At 46.6% G+C, this 20,829-nt stretch overlaps 1 protein-coding gene across 2 annotated transcripts in view; it reads right to left on the bottom strand.

The window, feature by feature from the left end:
• Positions 1-20,829, bottom strand: part of eda (ectodysplasin A) — a 333,535-nt gene that overhangs the window by 98,355 nt on the left and 214,351 nt on the right. The window lies entirely within an intron of this gene.

The raw sequence follows: 20,829 nt of genomic DNA on the forward strand, positions 1-20,829 counted from the left end.
GCAATTCTGTGTTGGGGGCAGGACTACCGTGCCAGGCGCGAAAAGACCCGGCCCCAGAAGGTTACCGACCCCAATTGGGGCACGGGACAATTTCGCCCCCATTGTAGCATAAATGGCCACCTTCTTAGAATGTCAGAATGATGGTTTCAATGTGTAAGTCAACCTAATTACTGGATTTTACATTTGACATGTAATTTGAAATGTCATGGACCCAATTTCATGTCCTCAGGATGGTGAATAATCATAAGCAAAATGTGAAATGAAATAAAACTGCAATTCCACTCTGACCTTCCAAGGCAAAGAGAAAAAAGAAAGGAAAGTTCAGCAGGAACATTGAGCATGATAGAAAGATAAAAAAGGTGGGCAGACAAAAGGCAGGTAACTATAGGCCGGTTAGTTTAACATCTGTAGTGGGGAAAATGCTTGAAGCTATCATTAAGGATGAAATAGCGGGACATCTAGATAGGAATAGTGCAATCAAGCAGACGCAACATGGATTCATGAAGGGGAAATCATGTTTAACTAACTTACTGGAATTCTTTGAGGATATAACGAGCATGGTGGATAGAGGTGTACCGATGGATGTGGTGTATTTAGATTTCCAAAAGGCCTTCGATAAGGTGCCACACAAAAGGTTACTGTAGAAGATAAAGGTACGTGGAGTCAGAGGAAATGTATTAGCATGGATAGAGAATTGGCTGGCTAACAGAAAGCAGAGAGTCGGAATAAATGGGTCCTTTTCGGGTTGGAAATCGGTGGTTAGTGGTGTGCCACAGGGATCGGTGCTGGGACCACAACTGTTTACAATATACATAGATGACCTGGAATAGGGGACAGAGTGTAGTGGAACAAAATTTGCAGATGACACAAAGACTAGTGGGAAAGCGGGTTGTGTAGAGGACACAGAGAGGCTGCAAAGAGATTTAGATAGGTTAAGCGAATGGGCTAAGGTTTGGCAGATGGAATACAATGTCGGAAAATGTGAGGTCATCCACCTTGGAAAAAAACAGTAAAAGGGAATATTATTTGAATGGGGAGAAATTACAACATGCTGCGGTGCAGAGGGACCTGGGGGTCCTTGTGCATGAATCCCAAAAAGTTCGTTTGCAGGTGCAGCAGGTAATCAGGAAGGCGAATAGAATGTTGGCCTTCATTGCGAGAGGGATGGAGTACAAAAGCAGGGAGGTCCTGCTGCAACTGTACAGGGTATTGGTGAGGCCGCACCTGGAGTACTGCGTGCAGTTTTGGTCACCTTACTTAATGAAGGATATACTAGCTTTGGAGGGGGTACAGAGACGATTCACTAGGCTGATTCCGGAGATGAGGGGGTTACCTTATGATGATAGATTGAGTAGACTGGGTCTTTACTCGTTGGAGTTCAGAAGGATGAGGGGTGATCTTATAGAAACATTTAAAATCATGAAAGGGATAGACAAGATAGAGGCAGAGAGGTTGTTTCTACTGGTCGGGGAGACTAGAACTAGGGGGCACAGCCTCAAAATACGGGGGAGCCAATTTAAAACCGAGTTGAGAAGGAATTTCTTCTCTCAGACGGTTGTGAATCTGTGGAATTCTCTGCCCAGGGAAGCAGTTGAGGCTAGCTCATTGAATGTATTCAAATCACAGATAGATAGATTTTTAACCAATAAGGGAATTAAGGGTTATGGGGAGCGGGCGGGTAAGTGGAGCTGAGTCCATGGCCAGATCAGCCATGATCTTGTTGAGTGGCGGAGCAGGCTCAGGGGCTAGATGGCCTATTTCTGTTCCTAATTCTTATGTTCTTATTTTTTTATGTTCTAACCGAGAAAAACATTTTGGAGGTGGAAGTAAGAGAAGGATCCCCAGTCAGTTGATAGCCTTTTTCTTTGTTTCCTGTCCAGGACTGGAATAGGTTTGTTGGAAGAGTTCCCACAGAATTGGAAGCAGCAAAGCCTTGGAAGGACTTGGGCTTTATAGAAAATTAAGAGTTATTGAGGAGAAAATAAGTCTTTATATTCTAAGCATTGCAATTATAAAGAGACATTTTCATAGAAGTGTTAGCCACTTTCTCTACTCTGTAGAATCAATATTGCAAGTTTATGATACTCCAGTGTCAAGTGTGATTAAGGAGACACCGGCCCCAAGTTTCCACATGATTTGCTCCTGATTTTTAGGAGCAACTGGTGTAGAACGGAGTATCTTAGAAATCGGAATTCTCCACATTTAATTTCCTGCAGTTCTAGTCAGGTAGAACAGTTTCACTTTGGAACAGAATTTTTTTTTCAAAAGGGGGCGTGTCCGGCCACTGACGCCTGATTTCAAAGTTTCCACAGTGAAAACGTACTCCAAACTAACTTAGAATGGAGTAAGTGAAAATTTTTGTACGCTTGAAAAACCCTTGTCTGCACTTTAAAAAATCAGACGCAGGTTACAAATTAGGCGTCGGGAACGAGTTGGAGTGGGGGGAAGGGAAGTCATTAAATTCTACAATCAATCCTTAGTTATACTTATACAAATATTATACAAATAAATCCAACCTGAATAAAAATTTATAAGCAAAGAAAAGATTAAATAAACCATGTTCCTACCTGTGTGAAAGTGCTTCAGGCAGGCCTTTCAGGCAGCGGTGTGGCGTCAGTGTCTCGACGGCAGCGGCAACAAGCAGCCTTCGAGCTGAGCTGCGGTGCTTGAGGCAGGCCTTTCAGGTTGGAGACAGGCAGCGGTGTGGCGTCAGTGTTTCGTCTCGACGGCAGCGGCAGGCAGCAAGCAGCCTTCGAGCTGAGCTGCGGTGCTTGAGGCAGGCCTTCATTCCCCGCGAAGATGCAGCACCCGGACGGACTTGAGGCTATTCGGCCATGGGATTGCAGCGGCGTCAGTGACTGGCCGGGAGCCGAAGAATGAACACAGGACACACGCAGCTGCAGATTTAAAATTCTTTAGGCCGTTCGGCCACACTTATGGGGTGGCGTCAGTGGCTCGAAGGCAGCCGAAGAATCAGGAGCGGACGTCAGGCCATTCGGCCATGGGATTGCAGCGGCGTCAGTGACTGGCCGGGAGCCGAAGAAAGAACAGCAGCAGCCTTCGAGGTGTGAGGGGGACTGACTGAGGCCATTTGGCCATGGGATTGCAGCGGTGTCAGTGGCTGGCCGGCAGCCGAAGAAAGAACAGCAGCAGCCTTCGAGCTGTGAGGGGGACTGACTGAGGCCATTTGGACAGGGAGAGGCAGCCACATCGATATCTTTATATTTAAATTTGCAGAATGGGTGCTGCATTGTCAACACCACATATTATGCAATGGTTTGCTTCCTCATGCAAGAAATTCTTTGTTCTTGGTGGAAGTTGATCCATTGCAAGGTTGAATTGGCACTTTTATTTCTCCAAACACACAGTCCTTAATTTGCAGGCACCGGTTCTGCAAGTTTAGCAGTGAAAAGCTGAACTCACTGATTTCAGCAGGTGATTTATTCAGCAGTGCTGCTAAAAGCACTCCCTCACGCACAGAAATATCAAGAAAATTAAAATACAAGCCTTTGCAGGGGTCCAAGAAACAAATCTTCACTTTTTCTGCAGTACTTTTAAAAATGGCCGAGTGCCAATGTTTACTTCAGACTGCGCGTGCACGAACGCTCCAACGCGCACGCGCAGGGTTTCCGGCACCAAGAAGCCTCATTTTAATTGTACCCACCCCCTCCTACTTACAAAATCGGCGCGAGTGGTAGGCTCCGCCCCCCGTGCGCCACGCCAAGCAGACATCGAGCTCCAAGGAGCTCGAGAATACCGCACTTTTTTTCCAGCGCCGTTTTCGGCGCGAAAACAGGCGCCCAGCTCTGAGGTGCGCCTTTTTCGCCGCGTGTGGAAACTTGGGGCCACCATGTGGACAGAATAACTAACAGCATCTAACAAAACTAAATCTCTCTCGTTTATAAATTGGATTCAGAAAATCCACTCCGACTCTTGGCTGGCATTTGGACTGAACCCTCTGGCAACAAGTCATTTGCTTTTCCCTCTCCCCAGCTGGTTCAGGTCAAAGGAGGATGGCAATTTTTTTCCAACCTTCCATTCTGGTGGGCCATGGGTGGAATGAAATGCCTGGACACAAGGTTTGACTCAAGCATGGAAAAGATCATGCGATGTAGCTGATCTCTCTAGTATCTAATAATTTGTAACATTCTGTGGCAATGTCTTTAAATTCAGGTAAATATAATCAAAATTAATATTTCCAGGGCATGTGGATTGTCAGGATACCTTGAATGGATAAACAAAAATTGAGCGGGGGAAATTTGCGTAATAAAATTAAGCTTGTACCTTTGTACTTTGTCCCACCGTTTGCCCCACCTGTGACACAGACTGTAGGTCCCACATTGGACTCTTCAGTCACCTGAGAACTCATTTCTAGTGTAGAAGCAAGTCATTTTCAACTCCGAGGGACGGCCTATGATGTACTTTTGTATGGTTTTATACATGACAACTCAGTCTGTAGTGAATAATAAGATTGAGGGGTTAAGATGGTTTAAGTATAGAATAATGATCTGTAGTCTGTTAGAAGTCTACAGAAGGGATAAGATGGTTTCCACAAAGGACAAGAATCTGCAGTGTGTTACCAGGAAGTGGCACATTGAGGTGTAATGACATCAAATATGAACATACACTATGTACAATTGCACCAAATCTCTGCAGGCCTTCCAGCCACTCCCAGAACCATAAATCTGATGGATAGCCGAGGAATTAGGTTGGGTCCCAGATACTCTGGGTCCTGGCCTTCTCTGCTAGTTCCTGCAGGGGCCTGTTTGGGGTGGAACCTCTGTATTTGCAAGTTGTATTTTGGTCCCCATATAAAAGAGGCCAGAGTGTTACACAGTGGCACATTTCAGGAGGGGGCTTGAAATATGACATGTTTGACATGAAGGTTCCACGGAAACTAATGTAGAGGAACAAGATATAGACTAATGAAGCAGATGCATGATTACACTGGATAGCTCACAGAAATGTGGAGCCATTGTAAATACCCTATGTTCATAGTCCAGAAAATGCAGCAGATGTTGTTCACTTTGGTAAGGGTGCCTCCACAGCTCCCCCGCCACCGCCCCCCCACCCAGAGTGGGCAATCTTCACATTTTGCTGATACTGTCTACGCTCACACATGAAGAGTAACCTCTTGGTTGAGGTACTGCAAGGGTACCATGGAACCATATCCCAGCACAAGTCAACAACTTCAAGACTGAAAGGGGGCAAAGAAAAAAAAAATCAATGGTTTACAGATTTCCCCTTGTCTGGTACGAGTGTCCCAAATGGAAATATGGACTAAAGGTTATCTCAGTTGGTCTAATTTCTTTGCAATTTAAGAACCCATCTCTAGTCTAAATTTTATGCCATCCATGCTTTGAGTCTTTTTTTATATTGTTTAAGTTTGGACAAAGAGATAGTGGGGTAGAAATTCAGGCTCACTGGAAACCTGTGTTTTAATGTGTTTTTTCCACTGCGCTGGATGAGGTGGCCTGTTTTGCGAAATTTAGCACTTTGTCATTTGTTTCAGGCAGAACGTAAGTCAGTCATAATGAGGGCAGAAGTGGGGCGGTAAGGAGAAGATCGACAACGAGAGAGGCAGAAGTGGATGCAGGACGGAGTCATCACCGCTCCGCTGATGAATGACAGCGGTAATGACGTCATGATGCGTGTGCGTCACCATGGCTTTCTCCTTCACTTAAAGGGGAGAGCCCTTGCCATTTTAAAACTTCGTTCCACTGGACCAGGCTGCCTGTTTGCGGCCCGGCGAACCCGGGGGCTTAATTGTTGGCCCAACCTAGCAGTCGGCTGACCAAAAAAAACATGGCGGCTGCGGCAGTGAGCCCTCGACTTTAATGGCCGCCGTGCTGCCATGTCGCACACACTTCCAGCAAGGTGCGTCGACAGAAAAAGCTGTCGGGGACACCGCGTGGCAGATCAAAGATTTTTCATGGTAAATTTGGCTGGAGGTGCGGGAGATCAGCGGTGTGCGCTTTGATTACACACTTAGGACAGATTAGCAGCAGCGGAGCGGAAGTGGGTACCAGCAGAAACCCCCCCCGAGGCGAATTTCGCTGGCCGGTGGCCATTCGATCCCAAATCGGCAGCCATTCAACTCCGCCTCGTGGCCACTGCTTTCCGATGGTGACCCCTTTTCGGGAGGCTCTCTCTTGCTATGGAGCATTCTGGGACAATGTACCTCGTAGACCTCAGAATAGTGGGAAAGAAATTGAGGGCGAGATTTGTCGGCAATTAAGAGAGGTCTGCAGTAGTAAATGGTGTGATGATGGGGGACTCCAACTGTCCTAAAGTTATGGCAAGGGGTTTCTAAAATGCATTCAAGACTGTTTCCTTAAACAGTATGCCGCATGTCCATGATTGCAAAATCAGATAACAAAATGGGACAAGTGAGTATGGTAAGATGGAAAGGTTGGGAAATAACAACCGTAATCTAATTTGGTTCACATTGTAATTAATAAAAAGAAATGAATCAAAGATAAATGTGTTGAGCTGGAAATGAGCTAAATTTAGTGGGATGGAAGGGGAACGAGTCCAGATTAATTGATTAGAAAAAAAATGACAGATCAAATAGAGAACCAACAGTGGGATATATTTAAATACAAGACAAGTATGGTACAAATTGAATATATTCTGACTAGAGGTAATGGAGGTACAACATCAAAAGCTGGAGCTCCATGGGATAAAAAGGTTATTTAACAGCAGGCTTATAATACAGACAGGATAATAAACAAACTGGACATTTTAAGTAGTATACAGAAGGGAAGCAAATAGGGAATGTAGGCAGAGGGATGTGAAAGAATACTGGGATTTTATAATAACTTGCATTTATATAGCGCCTTTAATGTAGCAAGCAAATATAAGTTGTGAAAGGACCATCTTAAGATATAGCGGGGCATTTTGTACTTGAGTGAGGAAATGAAGATTTTGAATAATTCTGCCTCTTTTTCAAATATAAAATTACATTCAATTTCTAACACAGAAACAGGCCATGCGGCACAACTGGCCTGTGTCAGTGTTTATGTTCAACACTAGTCATCTCCCACCATACTTCATCTAACCCTATCTGCATATCCTTCTATTCCTTTCTCCCGCATATACTTATCTAGATTCCCATTAAAGGCATCTATGCTATTCCCCTTAACGACTCCATGTGATAGCAAGTTCCATATTCTATCCACCCTCTGGGTAAAGAAGTTGTAGAATCCAGCTGCAACGGGACAATGCACTAACCTCAAGAGGAGTCACTGAATCACACAGTGTCCTTGGACAGCAACCATTGGAGAATGTAGAGGATACAGGCTATATAAAACAGAATTTTGGAGTACTGGAAAGGAATTAGCTCCTCTTCAAGGCAGTAAACAATCACAAATTCCCAGTGTTTCCTTGAGATTGGTTTGAAGTCAACCAGAAATCGACACATAATGGGGCCAAGTTTCGGCCTGAGTTGCTCCTGTTTTTTTGGAGCAACTGGTTTAGAATGGAGTATCTTAGAAATTGCAATTCTCGCATTTAGTTTGCTCCAGTTCTAGTCAGTTAGAACAGTTTCAGTTTTTTTTTCAAAAGGGGGCGTGTCCGGCCACTTACACCCGTTTTTAAAGTTTAGGTAGTGAAAACATACTCCAAACTAACTTAGAATGGAGTAAGTGAAGATTTTTGTATGCTCAGAAAAACCTTGTCTACACTTAGAAAATCAGGCGTAGGTTACAAATCAGGTGTAGAGAATTGGTGCGGGGGGGGGGTGCGGTTTAAAGGGAAGTTTACAAACATTAAACACTTCAGTTTTACAAATAAAGAGCCATCACCAATAATAAATGATGAATACATCAATAAATCAACCAATAAATCAATCAGAAAAAAATGTATAAAAAATAAAAAAAATTAAAAAATCAATAAATAAAACATTTTCTACTTACCGACTGCAGCACCGGGAGTCCTCCAACAGTGTGTCTCTGTCGGTGTCTCTCTCTGTCTGTCTGTCTGTCTGTGTGTCTCTCATTCTCTGTGTGTCTGTGTTTCTGACAGCGAGGGGAGGGGGGAGGGGGAGGAGGGGGGAGAGGGGGAGGAAGGAGGAGGGAGGTAGAGGGGGGGGTTGGGGAGGGGGGATGGGGAGGGGAAGGGGGAGAGGGAGGGGAAGTGGGGGAGGAGAGGGGGGAAGGAGAGAAGGAGAGGGGAGGGAAGGAGAGGGGAGGGAAGGAGAAGGGAGGGGAGGGGAGGGAAGGAGAGAGGAGAGGGGAGGGAGGGAAGAAGAGGGGAGGGAGGGAGAGAAGGAGGCTGAACGGCCGGGCCCAAGACTTCGAGCTGGAATTAGAGGTAGGTGGCGTCGAGTCTCGGGTCCGGGGGGGGCGGAGAAAGAGAGTCGCGGAAATCGGGGGCTGGGGGGGAGAGAGAGTCGTGGAGGTCGGGGGGAAAGAGAGTCGCGGAGGTCGGGGGGGGGGGGGGGAAAAGAGAGTCGCGGAGGTCGGGGGAGGGGGAGAGAGAGTCGCGGAGGTCGGGTGGGGGGGGGGTGAAGAGAGAGTCGCGGAGGTCGGAGGGGAAGAGAGTCGCGGAAGTCGGGTCGCCGGGGGGTGAAGCGGAGGTCGGGTCGGGGGGGGGGTGGGGACAGCGGGAGTCAAGTCGGGTCTGGTCGGGAGGGAGCTGGGCATTGGAAGTGAGCCTTATTCACGCAGCCCCAGTGAGGCCATTCGGCTAGGGCTAGGGGCTGCGTGCTTCGGGCCCCTCCCACAGTTTTGGGCGCCTGGAGCTACTGCACATGCGCGCCCACTGTAGCGCGCATGTGCAGAGGTCCCGGCACTGTTTTCATTTAATTTCTCGTGTAAAAAGAGAATGATGCCCGCATCATCCATGTCTGTTAAGTTGAGTAAAGTGTCGCAGATCGAAGTTCGAGTTGTTGCTCAGGTAGCTGAAAAGGGGGCAAAATTGTTCCTTTGCGCAGGGCCAGTTAGCGCTGCCGGCCTGTGCAAATAAGTTAGCGCGCGATGTCCACATCGACCCACGCAGAATTGTCCCCAGGGCTCCGCGTCCAAAAAGTGGTTTGCGCCACGATCTGCGATTAGCGCACTGGCTAATCGCTGTGTGCGCTGAGCCTTTTTCACCCCTCAGAGGAAATTGCCCCGCGGGATGCTAGGTTGGCAAGGGGCGATGCCAACGACAGGCTTCTCGCACCTGAGAAGTTGTGGTGGCTGTGGCGCATCGGCCGCAGTTGGTAGCACGGCAGCCGCCATCTTTTTTCTGTCGGCCGACTTTTCAGCCAACATGCAGACAGGCACCCTTACGTGGGTGCCAGGCCGCTGGCCCGGCCGACACCTTCCCTGGTGGCCCAGTGGGCACCATTTAAGAGACTCCAGAGTTCACAGCGGCCCTCCCTTTTAAAAGAAGAGGAGGAACGTTGTGAGGCGCATCAGCGCGGCGCTGATGTATTAAGTGCGGTGCTGAATGGCTGCCCCTCGAGCATCGCGCGAACGCCGTGGGAATGCTCGGTTACTGCAGGCAACACTTTTTTTTCCCGAAGAGCTTAAATCCGTGACGGGGTCGGCGCAAAAAGCTCGCTTTTTGTGAAATGACCGCCCCAAACCCAGCGCGGAGCAATTTCGGACCCAAAGACTGGGCAGTGTTTCGGAAGTAGAGAAGCGAGCTGAAATTCTTCACTTAAAAGGGAAAGAGTTATCAGTTACGTAACTGAAGACCCCTCATCCTCCTGTGTGAGGATCTCGTTGTGTGTATAGCTGCCTCAGGAAGATGCATCAACCCATTACCCAAACTCTTCAGTCCAAGAAGAAACGCTTTGAATGTCATGTGTGCAGCAAGGAATATACTTCAAACTCCAGCCTGAAGGTGCACCAGTAGCTGATGTACAGGTGTCTGGTTTGTAAGAAACAGCGGACTTGAGTGGGAGCAGAGCGGAGGCTGAGTAAATAAAGAGCGCAGAGAATGCAGGCCCAAGATCGGAGGCTGCGGACCTGAGCGGGAACGACTCAACGGAGGCCGAATTCAAAAGAGTGACGTCAGAGTAAAGAAAGTGACGTCAGCACAAGGGAAGGAGCTGATGGGTGAGTAGCTGGTGAGTGTATTTTTTTTAAGTTTTAAGTTTATTTCTGTTAAGTTAGTTCTTAATTAAATAGAGGCATGGCCAAACAGCTCAGTCCCGTGGAATGTACATCGTGTAGAGGCTTCTTGTGGCCTGGACGACCACATGTGCAGGAAGTGTAGCCAGCTACGGCAGCTCGAGATACGTGTTTCGGAGCTTGAGCTGCAGTTGGAGTCACGACAGTTCTCAGCCTCGCGGATGCACTTTGTGGATAGCACGTTTCTGCAGGAGATCACCCCGCAGCTTAAGAGTGTGCAAGCAGAGAGGGAATGGGTGACCGCTAGTCAGAAGAGGAGGACCACAGCAATTCCCTGTGTGCATTGTGCTCTATAAGCAGTATTCTGTTCGGAGTACTGATGGGGGCGATGGTTCCTCTGGGGAGTGCAGCCAGAGCCAAGTCCACGGCACCACGGGTGGCTCAGCTGCACGGGGGTGTGGGGGGGGGGGGGGTGGGAGGAAGAAGACTGGAAAAGCAATAGTGGTAGAGGATTCGATAGTTAGGGGAACAGACAGGCATTTCTGCGGCCGCAGACGTGACTTCAGTATGGTATGTACCTCCCTGGTGCCAGGGTCAAGGATGTCACTTAGCGGCTACAGGACATTCTGAGGGGGGAGGGTGAACAGCCAGAGGTTGTGGTCTATTTCGGTACCAATGACATAGGTAGAAGTGGGATGACGTCCTGCAGACAGATTTTAGGGAGCGTGGAGAGAGATTAAAAAGTAGGTACCACAAAGCTCGTAATCTCCGGATTACTTCCAGTGCCACATGCTAGTGAGTACAGAAATAGGAGGATAGAGCAGATGAATGCGTGATTGCAGAGATGGTGCAGGAGGGAGGGCTTTAGATTCCTGAGGCATTGGGACCATTTCTGTGGGAGGTGGAACCTCAACAGAGCCAGGACCTATATCGTCACGGGGGCGGGGAGGTGGGGTGTGGTTTGCTAGTGCTGTTGGGGAGGGTTTAACTAGCTTGGCAGGGAGATGGGAAACTGAGAGTAGATTCAGAAGGAAGAGAAGCCAAGCTGGAATTGGACAGCAGAAAATTAGTAAATGAATTTGGAAGGTAACATAGAAAGTAGGTGCAGGATTAGGCCATTCGGCCCTTCGAGCCTGCACCACCATTCATAAGATCATGGCTGATCATCACCTCAGTACCCCTTTCCTGTTTTCTCTCCATACACCTTGATCCCTTTAGCTGTAAGGGCCATATCTAACTGCCTCTTGAATATATCCAACGAACTGGCATCTCTCTGCGGTAGAGAATTCCACAGGTTAACAACTCTCTGAGTGAAGAAGTTGCTCCTCATCTCGATCCTAAATGGCTTTCCCCTTATCCTTAGACTGTGTCCCCTGGTTCTGGACTTCCCCAACATCGGCAACATTCTTCCTGCATCGAACCTGTCCAGTCCCATCAGTATTTTATATGTTTCTATGAGATCCCCACTCATTCTTCTGAACTCCAGTGAATATAGGCTCGGTCGATCCAGTCTCTCCTCATATGTCAGTCCTGCCATCCCGGGAATCAGTCTGGTAAACCTTTGCTGCACTCCCTCAATAGCAAGAACGTCCTTCCTCAGATTAGGAGACCAAAACTGAACACAATATTCCAGGTGAGGCCTCACCAAGGCCCTGTACAACTGCAGTAAGACCTCCCTGCTCATATACTCAAAATCCCCTCGCTATGAAGGCCAACATGCCATTTGCCTTCTTCACCACCTGCTGTACCTCCATGCCAACTTTCAATGACTGATGTACCATGACACCCAGGTCTCTTTGCACCTCCCCTTTTCCTAACCTGCCGCCATTCAGATAATATTCTGCTTTCGTGTTTTTGCCACCAAACTGGATAACCTCACATTTATCCATATTATACTGCATCTGCCATGCATTTGCCCACTCATCTAACCTGTCCAAGTCACCTTGCAACCTCTTGGCATCTTCCTCGCAGCTCACACTGCCACCCAGCTTAGTGTCATCGGCAAACTTGGAGATATTACACTCAATTCCTTCATCTAAATCATTAATGTATATTGTAATTAGCTGGGGTCCCAGCACTGAGCCCTGCGGCACCCCACTAGTCACTGCCTGCCATTCTGAAAAGGACCCGTTTATCCCGACTCTCCTATTCCTGTCTGCCAACAAGTTCTCTATCCACGTCAATGCATTACCCCCAATACCATGTGCTTTAATTTTGCACACCAATCTCTTGTGTGGGACCTTGTCAAAAGCCCTTTGAAAGTCCAAATACACCACATCCACTGGTTCTCTCCGATCCACTCTACTAGTTGCATCTTCAAAAAATTCGAGAAAGTTTGTCAAGCAAGATTTCCCTTTCATAAATCCATGCTGACTTGGACCGATCCTGTCACTGCTTTGCAAATGCGCTGCTATTTCATCTTTAATAATTGATTGCAGCATTTTCCCCACCACTGATGTCAGGCTAATTGGTGTATAATTCCCCATTTTCTCTCTCCCTCCTTTCTTAAAAAGTGGTGTTACATTAGCTACCCTCCAGTCCATAGAAACTGATCCAGAATCGATAGACTGCTGTAAAATTACCAATGCATCCGCTATTTCTAGAGCCACTTCCTTAAATACTCTGGGATGCAGACCATCAGGTGCTGGGGATTTATCGGCCTTCAATCCCATCAATTTCCCTAACACAATTTGCTGACTAATAAGGTAGAGGAAACAAAGGCTAGAAAATAGACAACAAGAGAGTTTGTCAGTGTTAGATGGTATATACTTCAATGCAAGGAGTCTAGGGAATAAGGCAGATGAGCCGAGAGCATAGATCGATACTTGGGAGTATGATATTATAGATATTACTGAGGCATCGCTGAAAGAAGAGCCATGGCAGCTCAACATTCCTGGTTACAGGATTTTCAGACGGTATAGAGAGGGGTATACAAAAGGAGGGGGCGTCGGAGTATTGATTAAAAAAACAATTACAGCTGTGAGGAGGGATGATATATGTTAGGAGGATCATCAAATGAGGCCATATGGGTTGAATTGAAGAACAAAAAAAGGACAATCACACTGCTGGGAGTGTACTGTAGACCCCCCAAACAGAGGGAGATAGAAGAGCAAATATATAGGCAAATTTCAAAGAAGTGCAAAAACTAAATGGCAATATTACTAGGGGTTTTCAACTATCCTAATATTAACTGGGATAGAATTAGTATGAAAGGTAGAGAGGGTGCAGAATTCCTAAAATGCATTCAGGAAAACATTTTTAGCCAGTATGTAGCAAGCCCAATAAGGGAGGAGGCAGTTCTGGACTTAGGTAAAGAAGCTGGGCAGGTCGAAGGGATATCAGTGGGTGAGCATTTTGGTGCTAATGATGATAATTCAGTTAGATTTACGGTAGTTATGGAAAAGGACAAAGATAGACCAGGAATAAAAGTTCTCAATTGGGGGCTAAGCCAATTTTACTAAGCTGAGATGTGATTTAGCCAAAGTGGACTGGAAACAGCTACTTGAATGTAAATCAGTGTCAGAGCAGTGGGAGGCTTTCAAGAAGGATATCCTGAGGGTTCAGAGCAAGTATGTTCCCTTAAAGAAAAAGGGTGGAACTAACAAATCTAGAGCCCCCTGGATGTCAAGGGGCATACAGGGTAGGATAAATAAAGAAAGGCTTATGACGGATACCGAGAGCTCAAATGGCATGTTGGCCTTCATAGCGAGAGGATTTGAGTATAGGAGCAGGGAGGTCTTACTGCAGTTGTGCAGAGCCTTGGTGAGGCCACACCTTGAATATTGTGTACAGTTTTGGTCTCCTAGTCTGAGGAAGGACATTCTTACTATTGAAAGAATGCAGCGAAGGTTCACCAGACTGATTCCCGGGATGGCAGGACTGACATATGAAGAAAGGCTGGATCGACTAGGCTTATATTCACTGGAATTTAGAAGAATGAGAGGGGATCTCATAGAAACATATAAAATTCTGACGGGATTGGACAGGTTAGATGGAAGAAGAATGTTCCCGATGTTGGGGAAGTCCAGAACCAAGGGTCACAGTCTAAGGATAAGGGGTAAGCCATTTAGGACCGAGATGAGGAGAAATTTCTTCACTCAGAGAATTGTGAACCTGTGGAATTCTCTACCACAGAAAGTTGTTGAGGCCAGTTCATTAGATATATTCAAAAGGGAGTTAGATGTGACCCTTGCAGCCAGCTAAAGGGATCAAGGGGTATGGAGGGAAAGCAGGAATGGGGTACTGAAGTTGCATGATCAGCCATGATCATATTGAATGGTGGTGCAGGCTCGAAGGGCCGAATGGCCTACTCCCGTACCTATTTTATACGTTTCTATGTTTCAATACTGCAGAAACCCTGGAGGAGTATAGAAAGTGTAGGGGTACAATTAAAAAGGAAATTAGGAAAGCAAAGAGGGATCACCAAACAATTTTGGCAAGTAAAATCAGGGATAACCCAAAGATGTTTTATAAATACATCAAGAGCAAGAGGATATAACGAAAGAAAGAGTAGGGCCTATTAGAGACCATAAAGGTAAGCTGGGTGTGGAGGCAGAAGACATGGGTATGGTTCTTAATGAACACTTTGCGTCTGTTTTCACAAGAGAGAGGAGCGATGCAGACATTGCAATCAGGGAGGAGGAATGTGAATTATTAGATTAAATAAACATAGTGAGAGAGGAAGTATTAAGGGGTGGATAAACCCCCAGGCCCAGATGATATGTATCCCAGGCTGTTAAGAAAAACAACAGAGGAAATAGCAGTGGCTCTGACCATCATTTTTTAATCCTCTCTGGTTACAGGTTTGGTGCCGGAGGGCCCAGTGCCCAGTGGCAGCATGGGCCAGCCTACACTGCGATATGTGTGTGCACTAGGTCTGTGTAGCAGAGCTGGTCTTCAGTCGTCTTGGTTAATCCTTGCCACTGTCAAGCCTGTGTGGTGGCTGGTGTGCAACGGCCACCACACGTTTAAAAAAAATCCACGCACAGGCATCTTCCACCCTTCAACATGTAGTCGGGTCCTGGAATATTAGGGCCTTCATTGAAGCACCTGTGAACTCATCCCTTTTTGGCATGGAAGCAAGTCATCCTCGATACGAGGGACTGTCTATGATGATGATGGTGCCGGAGGAAAGGAACGTTGTACCTTTTTTTAAAAAGCGAGAAAGGGCTAGACCGAATAGTTACAGGCCAGTCAGTCTAATCTCGGTGGTTGAAAAATTATTGGAAAAAGTTCTGAGGGACTGGATAAATCTTCATTTAGAAACACACGGATTAATCAAGGACAGTCAGCATGGATTTGTTAAGGGAAGGTTGTGCCTGATTAACCGAATAGAATTTTTTGAGGATTTCAGCAAGACAAGCTGGTCATGAAAGTAAAAGCCCATGGGATCCAAGGAAAAATGGCAAGTTGGATCCAAAATTGGCTCAGAGGCAGGAAGCAAAGGATAATGGTGGATGGGCGTTTTTGTGACTGGAAGGCTGTTTCCAGTGGGGTTCCACAAAGAGTACTGGATCCCTTGCTTTTTGTGGTATGTATCAATGATTTAGACTTAAATGTAGGGGTATGATTAAGAAATTTGCAGATAATACAAAAATTGACTGTGGTTCATAATGAAGAAGAAAGCTGTAGACTGCAGGAAGATATCAATGAACTGGTCAGGTGGGCAGAAGAGTGGCAAATGGAATTCAATCCAGAGAAATGTGAGGTAATGCACTTGGGGAGGGCTAACAAGGCAAAAGAATACACATTAAGTGGTATGACACTGAGAAGTGTAGAAGAACAAAAGGACCTTGGAGTGCATGTCCACAGATCCCTAGCAGGCCAGGTAGATAAGGTGGTTTATTAGCCAAGGCATAAAATACAAGAGCAGGAAGGTTATGCTTAAACTGTATAGAACACTAGCTTGGCCACAGCTAGAGTACTGAATGCAGTTCTGGTCACCACATTACAAGAAAGATGTGATTGCACTATCGAGGGTACAGAGGAGATTTACCAGGATGTTGCCTGGAATGGAGAATTTTAGCTATGATGAAAGATTGGATAGGTTGGGTTTGTTTTCTTTGGAACAGAGGTGGCTGAGGGAGAGTTTATTGAGGTGTACAAGATTATGAGGGGCCTAGATAGAGTAGATAGGAAGGACTTATTTCCCTTAGCAGAGGTGTCAACAACCAGGGGCATTGATTTAAAGTAATTGGGGGGAGGTTTAGAGGGGATTTGAGGGGAAATGTTTCACCCAGAGGGTGGTAGGGGTATGGAACTCACTGCCTGAAAGGGTGGTAGAGGCAGAAATCCTCACCACATTTAAAAAGTACTTGGATGTGCACTTGAAGTGCCGTAACCTACAAGACTATGGACCAAGAGCTGGAAAGTGGGATTAGACTGTATAGGCCGGTGCGGACATGATGGTCCAAAATGGCTTCTTTCCATGCTGTAAATTTCTATGATTCTATGAAGCTATGCCGCACTCCTGATGATGCACCAGCGCATGCACACGGTTGGAAAGCCATACAAATCAATATCTGTGGCAATAAATTTGTCAATTCTTCCATCATTGGCAACTACCTGCGTACTCATACGGCCAAAGAAAAAAACTGCATGAATGGCTTCATACTTCAAAAGAACTGTGAACATGTTATTGATGCAAGTACATTGGGGTTGAAAAAGCCCCGTTTAGCGACGGCCGTTAGCGCCACTGGGGGTGGGGGGCGGCGCTACCTGTTCCTGCGAAATTGCGTGGGAGTTAGCGGAGTTTGCTGGATTCCCTCTCTTTGGCTGTGAATTGCAGTTCTTGACAAAGTTCTGGCAGATCCAAATTTGGTAAAGATCATCAAATCTGACAAAGGGAAAGGCCATTGCATATCATTCATTAACTCTGATGAACCTCCCAAGACTCAGCAGGTCACGACTGAGCATTCTCTGAACATGAACTCTTTAATGGCTTGGAGCAAATAACGTCAATTGGTCTGAAAGGACAGAGGAACTATAACCAAATTGCTTTAGGAAAATGATGTCATTTCCATTACCAGCAGTGGGGGAAGATGTTCTGCACACGTTATATGTAACAAAACCTTAATACAGTTTATAAAGAATATGGCTATGATTCTGCTTCAGTTAGTGCCCAGAGGAAATCGTTCCCTGCTATGTTAGCTGTTTATTTAATATTGTGCCAAGACACCATGAGACACTCCAGGAGCTGCAGTGTTTTTTCTCCTAATTTTCTTTTTGTTACAGATCTCCTTTAATGCTGTAAATCCCACAATCACCCACATCCACAACTAAATTCCATCACAAGTAGTAGAATGGGAAAATTGCTTTTTTTTTTAAATATAAAAAGGGCATGATTTTGTGTAATTGTACCAAAAAGCAACCACTGTATTGTTGGTTAGAATGCACAGCTGGCATTAATTTTAAAATTCAAATTTCAAAATGTCCTAGCCAATATTTATCTTTCAATCAACATAATTAAAAATAAACAGATTTTCTGGTCATCATCAATGTGCAGTTTGTGGGCGCTTACTGTGCGTAAATTGGCTGCCGCCTTTCATATGTTGCAACAGTAACTTTACCTCAATTGGCTGTAAAGCACTTTGGGACATCCTGAGGTCGTGAAAGGCGCTATATAAATTCAAGTCTTTTCTTTTCTGAATTCTTTATTGGATTTATGAGTAATAATCTTATATTTATGGCCCCTAATTCTGGATTCCCTTCTTTTACAGAGGAAGCTGAACGTTATCCTGTCATTGTAGCTGAGGAGGATATGGGAGATTCACTGCTGGAAATAAATATTCAAAATGAAACTGTATTTAAAATGAAGTTATAGGAATAAAAGTAGAAACAACAGATGGTATGCATTCCAGAATACTGAAGGAGATTGGGGTCCAGAGAGTGGAGACACTAACCCTCATTTGGAAAATAGGAACAGTGGCAAAGATTGGAGGGTGGCAACTGCTACATCCCTGTTGAAGAAGAAATGTTTTCATATATGGTGACAGGAAGGAGTTAACAACCCCTTAGACATTGTGAATTTGAAACCGAAAGACAGCAATGTGCAAACATTGCTGGACAAACAAAAAACAGGCAGGGGGCGAAACTGCCTCTTTTTAAAGCCCCGTTAGCGTCTCTCGGGGCGCTAACGGAGAGGAGGAGACTTTTCACCCGGGGGAGGGGTTGCTACCACCTCCCAGAAAATTGCCTGGGAGTTTGCGGAAGTGCTGCCACGGCAGCACTGTGCCAATTGTGAACGCCCAGGCTGCTGCGCAACCGGCGATGAGCCGACCTAAGTATCGGCAATCAAAAACGATGGCGGCCCGGGGTGCAGGCAGCTTCCCCTTTAAGCACCGCCCCGAGAGCAGATGTCAACCAGCTTCTCGACCCGTGACATCCGCTCACAGCCCACAGGTCAATTTCCCCCACAGGCGTCAAGGGGTCAGCGCGCACGCCGATGACCTCTACATTGGCGGCCCTAGCCTGGTCCAGGCCGCCATCGTGCAGCCCGGCACTTTGTCTTGGGTGCAAGACTGCAGGTCTTTAAGCGAAGGGGAAGGGCGCTGAAGCGTGTCAGTGTTACTCGGAGCATCCGTGTAGCGCTTCCTTCAGTGCCGTGGTAACTGCCCCCAAATCAAGTGCAACGTGCGAGATTTCGCTCGCTTCCTTTGAGGGACTGCAAGCTGAATTCAGCGGCGAAGGCGGGGCTTCTGCACCGGGCGCAGAAAGTCCCGGCCCCAGATGGTTACCACCCCCCAATTGGGGCGCAAAGCAATTTCGCCCCTGAAGAGTCCAAAGACAACTGATCAGAACAAAATGAGTAAACTCAAACCAATCCTTGGTTTAAGACAGCTGAGAGTTAGAAATCGTTGGTAAAAATAACTACTTTCTGGGCAAGATAGTGTGAGACGGTTGAGAGTTGAATCTGGTTTTAAAACAATCTCGGGTAGTTTACTGGTGCATGAACGAACAGGCAACTGTCCATCATTGATGTCCAGCAACAGTGGGTGAGTGGCCAAAGTGGGACTTCCATTAACCCACTCACGCCCCAACAAGCAAGAAATGTGCAAAAATGGGACACTGTGGCAGATCTGGAGCCACGGTCAACAGAGCCTAATGAGAGGAAGGGTGTTCAATCAGAAGAACCTCAAGTGCCACGAGAGCTGATCACTGTACTGCCTTAATGCCGAATTCCTTGGTTTAAGATCTTATATATTGCTTGATGCTTGTGCAAAATGTTAAATCATTAAACTGAACTTTTGATTAACTAAAGAACAGAGTAGTGTGCCTATCTTTGGCCACCTATTGTCCAGGTTTATGAATCACTGGTACATTTGTATCCCTACAATGGTTATTAGAGCATGGAATGCTTTTCCACAATGCAGAGTCCATGCAGCACTTAGAGAATAGGATAAGTACCTAAAAAGGAAGAATATTAAAGGATATGGAGAAAAAGAAAGAAAATGAGATTAGAGCAGATAGCTCCATGTGAAGAGCCAACGATTCGGACGATAGGTCATAGACCAGAAACATTAGCTCTGTTTTTCTCTTCACAGATACTGCTTGACCTGCTGAATATTTTCAGCATTTTCTGGTTTTATTTTCATCATCAGATCATAGGTGGTCCCTCGAACGAGGATGACTTGCTTCCACACCAAAAGGGATGAGTTCATAGATGTTTCAATGAAAGACCCGATACCCCAGTCCTGAACTCCAGGGGTGGAAGATGCCTGTGTGTGGATTTAAAAAAAAATGTGTGTTGACCATTGCACATCAGCCACCACACTGGCTTGACAGAGCTAGGCCTTTATCCAGTGGCAAAGGTAAACCAGGATGATTGGAGACCTGCTCTGCTGCACGGATCTAGTGCTTACACATATCGCAGTGTGGGCTGGCCCATGCTGCCCCTGGACCCTCGGCTCTTCTGGGCCCCACACCCTCATTTGCCGCACCTCTGCCATGATCTCTCGCTGCTGATCTCGCACCGCTCCTCCGCCATGATATCTCGCCGCTCCTACATCACAAAACATTCACCACATTTCCGCCACGATCTCTCACCGCACCTCTGCACCAAAAATGTGCCACGCCTCCGCCACGATCTCTCACCGCTCATCTCTTGTCACATCTCAGCCACAATCTCTTGCCGCTCATCCGCTCCGACCTTCCCGCTCCTCCGCTGTGCCTGGGCCCCGCTGATGTTTCTGCCCACGCTCTAACCGGCGACCTGGGCCTTGATGACATCACCCAGTCGCCCACCTCGAAGTGGTCACACACTTGGGACAACTTCTGCTGGAACTTGTAGTGGCATGCTCCAGCTCTTATACTCCCGACCTGCAGTGGTGTCTTCTCGCAGGTCAGGGTGGCCCACAATGTTTCAGGGCTTGTGCTCCAGGTGACACATAAAAGGTTACTCCCTTCCAACTGCCTGATAGGGTGATGGAGGAGGGTGATGGAGGCAGACTCAAATCTCAGCTTTCAAAAGGGAGTTGGATAAGTACCTGAAAAACAAATATTTGCAGGGCTACGGGGAAAGGGTGGGGCTGTGGGACTAGCTAAGGCGCTCTCGCAGAGAACTGGCATGGGCTTGACAGATCTAATGGCCTTTTTCCGTGCTGTAACCATTCTATGATTCTATGACAAACTAGTCTTCAGTAAATCGATTCAGTCCACATGATATCAAGAAACGGCTGAGCGCATTGGATACAGCAAAAGCTATGAGCCCCACAACATGCCAGCTGCACTGCTGAAGACTTGTGCTCCAGAACTAGCCGTGCCTCTA

Source organism: Pristiophorus japonicus, chromosome 6, assembly GCF_044704955.1.
Source record: "Pristiophorus japonicus isolate sPriJap1 chromosome 6, sPriJap1.hap1, whole genome shotgun sequence".
Taxonomy (NCBI): Eukaryota; Metazoa; Chordata; class Chondrichthyes; family Pristiophoridae; genus Pristiophorus; species Pristiophorus japonicus.